Source organism: Tauraco erythrolophus, chromosome 31 (assembly GCF_009769465.1).
Source record: "Tauraco erythrolophus isolate bTauEry1 chromosome 31, bTauEry1.pri, whole genome shotgun sequence".
Taxonomy (NCBI): Eukaryota; Metazoa; Chordata; class Aves; order Musophagiformes; family Musophagidae; genus Tauraco; species Tauraco erythrolophus.
The window spans coordinates 1,166,203-1,173,618 of NC_141495.1; positions in this window are offsets into that span (position 1 = coordinate 1,166,203).

Consider the following 7,416-nt stretch of genomic DNA (forward strand, 5'->3'; position numbering starts at 1 on the left):
GCGGGGGCACGGCGGGGGCACGGCGGGGGCACGGCGCGGCTCGTGGGGCCGTTTCCTTCTCCGACCAGTCGCCCCCCCCACCTGCTCCCTTTAACCGCGACGGGGGCGAACGGCTTCGCGGCTCAGCACCGATTTCGGGGCTCGCCGGGGTGCCCGCTGCCAGGAGACGGGCGGGCGAGGAGCAGCGAGCGGTGGGGGACGTGGCTCAGGGTGCCCACGGTGGCCCCGCGGGGGTTTCGCGCTGCTTTAATCGGAATTTTTTGTTTGTTTTTAAATTGCACGTCGGAACTCTGCCCTACCCGCGGCACGGCGGGCGGGCGCGGGCGAGGGGCCGGGAGCCCCCGTGCCCTCGGGAGCCCTGCGGAGCCCTCCGTGCCCTGCCACGCCCTGCCACGCCCAGCCACGCCCCACCACGTCTGGCCACGCCCAGTCACGCCCAGCCACGCCCTGCCACACCCTTGTGCTTTGAACCAATGGTTGAAGGAAGAAGCACCTACGGAGGGGAGGGAGATGCCCGAACCGCCGACGCGGCGGCACCGGGACTGGCACCAGCACGGCGGGACCGAGCGCAGCCGCTGCCTCTGCCGTGCCGGGATGGGGACGGTGCTGGCAGCACCGGCTGGGGGCACACGGGGCACCGGCCCCTCGCACCGGGACACTCGCCCCTCCCTCTGTGCCCGACGACAAAGGCCGACACGTTAAAGGTGCCCAACGAGAACGTCCGGCAATTCCGGCCCCGCCGCGGCCGAACCGAGCGCGGCCGCTCGCCGGTTTGTGCTCAGCGGGTTCCACGTTTCCGGGCGCCGGTGGGGAACGCAGCCGGGGAGCCAACGCGAAAACACGTGCAGGAGACGGAGCAGCTGCTACACACGGATGCCAAGCACGTGGTGCCGGCACGGACAGACACCGAGCACGCGGTGCCGGCATGGACAGATGCCGAGCGCGCGGTGCCGGCACACGGGAGGCTCATTCATGGCCACTCTCCCCCTTGACCCACCCATTGCCGGGAGCAGAGCGCTTGCCCGTTGCGGGCAGATCCCGGCCCCTCCTGGCAAACCCCGGCCGCTCCCGCCCCGGCCCAGCCGCGCTCGCTCCGCCGCCTTGGTTCGGCACGGAGGCTGCAGCCAAAACGCTTCCCCGTGTCCGCGCCCCGGCGCGGTTATTGCCAGAGGTAGGTGTGAACAGTGCAGAAACGCCAATTCAAGCAGCTTTTCGGTATTTAACCACCCACCGCCGAGTCCAAAGCAGCTCACCCGCCCTGCGCCAGCTCTTCCCACGGCACGGGAAGCTCCTGCCCGGGGACGGCCGGCACGGGCGTCTCCGCTCCCTGCAAAACTGCCGAAAAAACCAGCACCGGAGCCGGGGGTGCCTGAGGCGCCGGGGTCTGGCCCTGGGGCAGCTGAGGGGACGGTCGTGCCGGTGTGGCAGGAGGGCACTGAAATACGTTGGTCATGGTGCCAAGCCGTGGCATCATGGTGGTCAATATGCCAAGCCCTCCGTCACCGACCGGCGCTGCCCCGACGCGGCGCGGGTGAGGGATGACGCGAATCTCCGTAACTCCCTTCCACGCGTACGGAGGGAAAGGGAAGGGCAGGACCCACCGAACGCCTCCGAAAGGACTTTGAAAGGACTCGGAAATCTTTAAAGCTACGAGAGCGCCCGCTGAGAGCGACCCCGTGGGTGCCCGTGGGCATACGGACCTGCACGCCTGACATCCACGCTCCCGGCCCCGGAGAGAGCCGGGAATGCCGGGCGCTGGCAGCCAGGCGGGCTCTGACCGGCAGCACCGGACCCTCCGGCAAACACGCACCATTTCTTACCGCCCGGCCTTGCCCGAGCACCGGCTGGCGCTCGCTGCTCCGAGCTCACGCTGAATCCCAGCCCGTGACGGAATCCAGCCCCACGTCTGGGTCTTGAACGAGATTTCCCGGACACCGACAGCTTTGGGAGGAAGGGGGAAGCACCGCGAAGCCCGACCGGACCCTCCGCGGTGGAGCTGGCAGTGCCCTGCCCACTGCCGCGCTGGGACGGAGTCGGAGATCCGCAGGGAGACGCTCCGGCTGCCGCCGGCTCTCGTGGCTCTGCTGCGGACGGGAGCCTCGGCGGGTCTGGGGTGCGCAGGAGAGGGAAAAACTGGGGGCTCAGAAAGAAATTCAGATCTGGAGGAAGAGGAGGAGGAGGAGGAGGAGGAGAAGGAGGAGGAGGAGGAGGAGGAGGAGGAGGAGGAACTGGCACATAACGATTTCAGTGCAATTTTCAAGCCGGCGCTGCCGCGTGCGGCGGCTGCAGCTCCAGGACGCGTGTGCCCACCGGCTGCGGGGGAGCGCAGCCGCCGCGGGATCGTGACCGCGGGGACGGGTGAGGACGTGGCCCTGGGCAGGGCGCTGCCCGCCGGGGGTGGGATTCGGGCTCAGACCCTTTGCTGGGCGCAGGTTTCGCTCTCAGCCTTCACCCAGCCCTCATCCCCGTGGCCGGAGCCAGACGCGGGCGCAGGGGCGCGTGACGGGGACGTGGGAGGTTTTTGGGGCGCACAAGGACAAGGACTGGCTCCGTGCACCCCCCGGCAGCCCCCAGCCCACCTCTGGCACGCGGGGGGGACGCTGAAGAGCCACCGTGTTGGTCACTACCTTCAGGTGGGGGACGCGTTCCCGCGCTCCGGGTTGGCTCAACGCCCTCCGAGCTCCCGCTCCGCAGCTCCCGGCGCGCCGGGACCCTCTCACCCCCCACCAGCCTTTGGTTCTCCTTTCGGTCAGACCCCCCCGGCCTCTCTGCACCCCCTTCCTAAACTGGCCACGTCTCACATAGTGCAAAATTCAGGAACGGAAAGATGCCGCCGGCGTCGAATGCCGCCCGCCCGCCCGCCGGGAGCCCTTGCCCATCCCGTGGCAGGGCTGGGACCCCTCGGGGGGCTGGGACCCCTCGCACCTCCGGCCCCTCTTCCCAGGGATGCAGCCACCGTGCTTGATCCGACTTGGACTAACCCGACCGGTGACTCCATCCGCATCCCTCGCCGGAGGCAGAGCTCGGAGTGGGTCGCTCCCGGGCGCGGAAGCCGGTGGCAGCTCTGCGGGCGGACGGGCAGCGCCAGCCAGGGTGGGCAGAGCAGCTCGCGGGGACCCGCAGCACCCCGGGGCTCCGCGGACCGACGCCGACTCCTGCAAACCGAGTGCAGAGCACCAAAGAAACGGCAGTTTTGGTGGAGCCGTGAGGAATTCCGCTCCCTACGGCCTCAGGAAAAAAAGAAAAAGAAAGGAGGGGAGGAAGAGCCGGGTGTGCCAGGTGGCAGCCGCCCGCCCTCGCCAGCGCACGAGTCGCTCGGCACCCCGCGTCTCCGAAACACCACACCCAGGGGCGCGCGCCGTGGCTCGGCCAGAGGTTTCCATGCATCCACTTTATTGTTTTCAAGTTGACGAACAATATCGATACGACCGGGTCGAGTAAGGCTATTTTTTTTCCTCTTTTTTCTTTTTTTTTTTTTTTTTCCCCCCTTCCTTCTCCCCTGCCCGGGAGGCTCAGACGATGCCCAGACACACGGACCCGCACGCGACCGGCTCCCTCGCACGCCGGAACACCGAGACACGGAGGAGGAAGAGTCGCTTGTACCTGCCGGCGGATGAGGTCTGTCCTACCGTATCCGAGGAATGTCGATGTGCATAACGGACAGAGGTGCAGCACGGACACACGGGATATCGGACAGACACAGAACTCGTGACAGATGCTTCCAGACGCATCCCCCGTCCCCATCCCGCTCCTCGGGGGCTCCCGCTCCGGCCCCTTCCAGCCTCACGCCGCGACTCCGAGGATTTCGGTTTCCCTACGGAGCCGCCGCTCCCGGCCGTACGTCGCCCTCCGCCTCCCCGCTCCGAAGCTCCCGCCGACGCTTCCGAGTCTCGGTTTTTGTTGGGGTGGGTTTTTTTTTTTTTTATTACTTTTTTCTCCTTTCCAACGCACCCAGCGCTGCCGAGCCCGGAAAAATTCAGCCAGGAGAAGAGGTTTGAACAGCTCCTCGCGTCCTTGGAGAAAAACAAAGAAAAGGAGGAAAAAAAAGGAAAGAAAAAGGAAAAAAAAAAAAAAACCCAAACCCACAAACAAACCCCGAACCAAAGACTCCGCGTGCCCGTACCTCGAACGGAGGGGGGAGGTTTTTCCTTTGGTTTCTCGCGGAAGGCGAAGGTGAGCGCGGGATGAGGGTCTGCGCGGGTCCGACCCCGACGTTCGCACCTGGGGGACCCCGAGGTCCCCCCGTCTGTGGTCCCTGCGGCGGGGGGGGGGGGGCACGGGGACCCTCGGGGTGGTGGGTGGGAGGTGAGTGGGGGCAGCTCCCGGGCCCGACCCTCCCACCCCACCAGAAAACAGAATAAATCACAGAAAAAGATCGTTTCTGGGGTCTGGCGGGTGGTTCTCAGTTTTGGGTTTTCCACGTGTTTCTCACCGACCCCTCGCGCCGCGGCGGGGGGACCCCGCCGTGCCGGCGGCATCGCTACGGCGCGCGGAGCTCCGAAACGAACAAACAGAAAAAAAAAAAAAGCCTTGTTCCGTTGGTTTTTTTGGAGTTTTTGCTTTGTTTTTAGTGCTACTTTTCTATCTGCTGGATTCCAGCCCCGGGACGCGGCCGGTGGGGTCGGGGTCTGCGCGTCCGCATCTCGTTTTTGGTGGAGAGAGCCCCTCGCTCCGGCCGGGGCGGGGGGGAACGGGGATGGGGGGGGGGGGGGAAACATTTTCCTAAAGCAAAAAAACTTTCCCATCGCGGAGCGTGCGGCTCGGGAACAGCGACAAGAAAGAAACACCAGCCAGACCCGCGTCGTCGTCAGGTTGTTTCCGAATTTCGCCGAAGCGCCCCTCGGGGCGAGGCCGCCCCCCCGGACGGTACATTCAGTGTTTGTCAGCAGTTTCTATGGCTCAGGGGGCCGCGGGGCCGCCCGCCCCTCGCAAGCAATGGCAGTGCAAATACACCTTTCCACTTGAAATGTATTTGTGCTGTTTTGTTTTTGTTTTCTTTTTTTTTTGTTTTTTTGTTTTTTTTTTCCCTCTCTCAAAACACAACTTCCCTTTGTTCATTCATTCCCTAGAAACAAACTTCTTTTTTTTTTTTTCCTTCTCCTTCCTTAAAACTATAAATGAAAAAATAAAACCAAAGACACTCTCTTTATCCCTTCCGCTCTTCGCTGCTCTCTATCCCGTGGGATGCTAAAGGGAATCCAGACTCATGCTTTAACAAAAGTGCTTATTACTTGAAGCAAGTGCTTTGGACCGAGGGGGCGGAGAGAAACTTCCTTTTTTTGGGAGGGGGGGCAGCAGGGATGGGGGGCAATCCGGTGCCTGCGTATGGCAAACCGGGAGATTTGAGTGGCATCGAGGGGAGAAGCCGAAGAAGCGGCCGTTCGGCAACCGCCGCGCCAAACGGGCGCCGGAACGCGAAGCGGGAATGGTCCAACTTTGGCATAAAGGCCCGTGGGGAGGGAGATGGGGGGCAGCCCCCGTCCGCCGCCCCGCGGGGGGCTGCTGGGGGGAGCGGGCAGCGGAAGTTTCCCTCCACCCCTCTTTGCAATGCACCAGGGAAAACCATCACGAATCTCGTTGAGCAAAATAATGCGTTATTACCGAACACTTGGATTATTACTGAAATTGTCAAGCTGTGCTGTCCAATGTACACGATACAGCGTTAAAGGAGAACAAGACTGGGACCCACAGGGAAACTGGCGGCCCCCTCCCCACCCCGGCGGTCCTCCTGTGTGCTCCCAGGCCACGGATGCGCTGCTGAAACCTCGATTCCCTCCATCGTTATTATTATTATTATTATTATTATTTTTAATAAGACACAAGGGGAAGGGAGAAGAAGATCCTCGCTAAGAGCAAAGAACACACACATATATATGCACCCACACACATATATATGCACCCACACACATACATGTGCACCCACACATATATATATGCACCCACACATATATATATATGCACCCACACATATATATATGCACCCACACATATATATATATGCACCCACACATATATATATGCACCCACACATATATATATATGCACCCACACATATATATATATGCACCCACACATATATATATGCACCCACACATATATATATATGCACCCACACATATATATATATGCACCCACACATATATATATATGCACCCACACATATATGTATCTCTAAAGCACGGTGCTGCAGAGAAGAAATGGAGAAGCCCTTACAGAGATCACATTGATTGTCTCGTCATAGTTTTCGTCGTCGTGCGGGGCGGATTTGACGCGTCGTGGCGCAGAAACAAGGCCAAGAGAGGGATCATTTTCTTCTCTACACAAAGGAACCGAAAACCACAAGAACACGCCGAAAAATCGGGGTCGGGGGGGTGTGAAGGACAAGCAGCGTTCTCCGTGCGCTCGAAGGAACGCGCTCAGCGGGGAAAAGCCGCGTTCGAGGGAACCGGTGCTGAGCCCCGGCGCCCGGCGGCGACGCTAAAGCCACGCGGCATCGCGGAGCGGGGCACGGCCGCGGCAGTGTGGCACGGCTCCGCCGGCGCCTCCGCGCTCGCCCCGACCGACTGCGGGAGAGCCGGAGCGTCGCTCGCAGAGGACGGAGCCATGGCGGTCCCCGGGTCCGTCCCGCTCCGAACTCATCCCAGTCCCCGGGAATCGCTGCCCGCACCGGGGACGGGAGCGGAGCCCGGTGATGGCCCAGCCCCTCCGTGTGCCTGAAAAAGTACTTTAGCCCTTGGAGACGACGGCTCAGGACTTTGGCCCCGATTCCCTGCCCCGCGGCGGGGTGAGGGCCAGCAGCGAGAAGAAGAGATAAAGCGATGCCGAAATTCCTGCCGGAAAGGGAAAGAGCTGCAAGAGGCAAGCGCGGACTGGACAGCAATGTAAACAAGTCTCTTTTTCCAGTTCTCCTCTGTAGAATACTGAAAAGGATCTTCGGAAAGGATCTTTCTATTCAAGTTTCGTGAGTTTATTCTGGTTCCGAACTGAGGTATCCGGTGCAGAAAGGTGAACACTTTCTTTCAAGTGGGGGTCGGGGGGAGCGGGGAGGGGGAGACGCGGGCAGCCGGGGACGTGATCCTGCGCCGGCACCGAGGGAGGGGACCCGCCAGCCCAGTGACCCGCCGCCGCCGCGCCAAGAGCGGGACGGAGGGGGCTCAGGGTCCCGAAAGGGGACATCCCTCCGGAGCAGCCGGAGGAGCCGTGCCCAGCGGGAGCAGCCGGTCACCAGTGCCCGGGGCTCTCCGGGGACCGGGGTGAGCAGCGCTCCTGCTCCGACATCTCGCCAAGGGAAAATTTCTCGAGTGCTTTGCTGAAGGAAGTGCAAGTCGGTAACGGGACGGGGAGACCGAGCTCTGCCGGAGCTGGTGCCGAGCGGGAGGTCCCCGACCCCGCTCCCCTCCGGGAAAAACTCCTCCG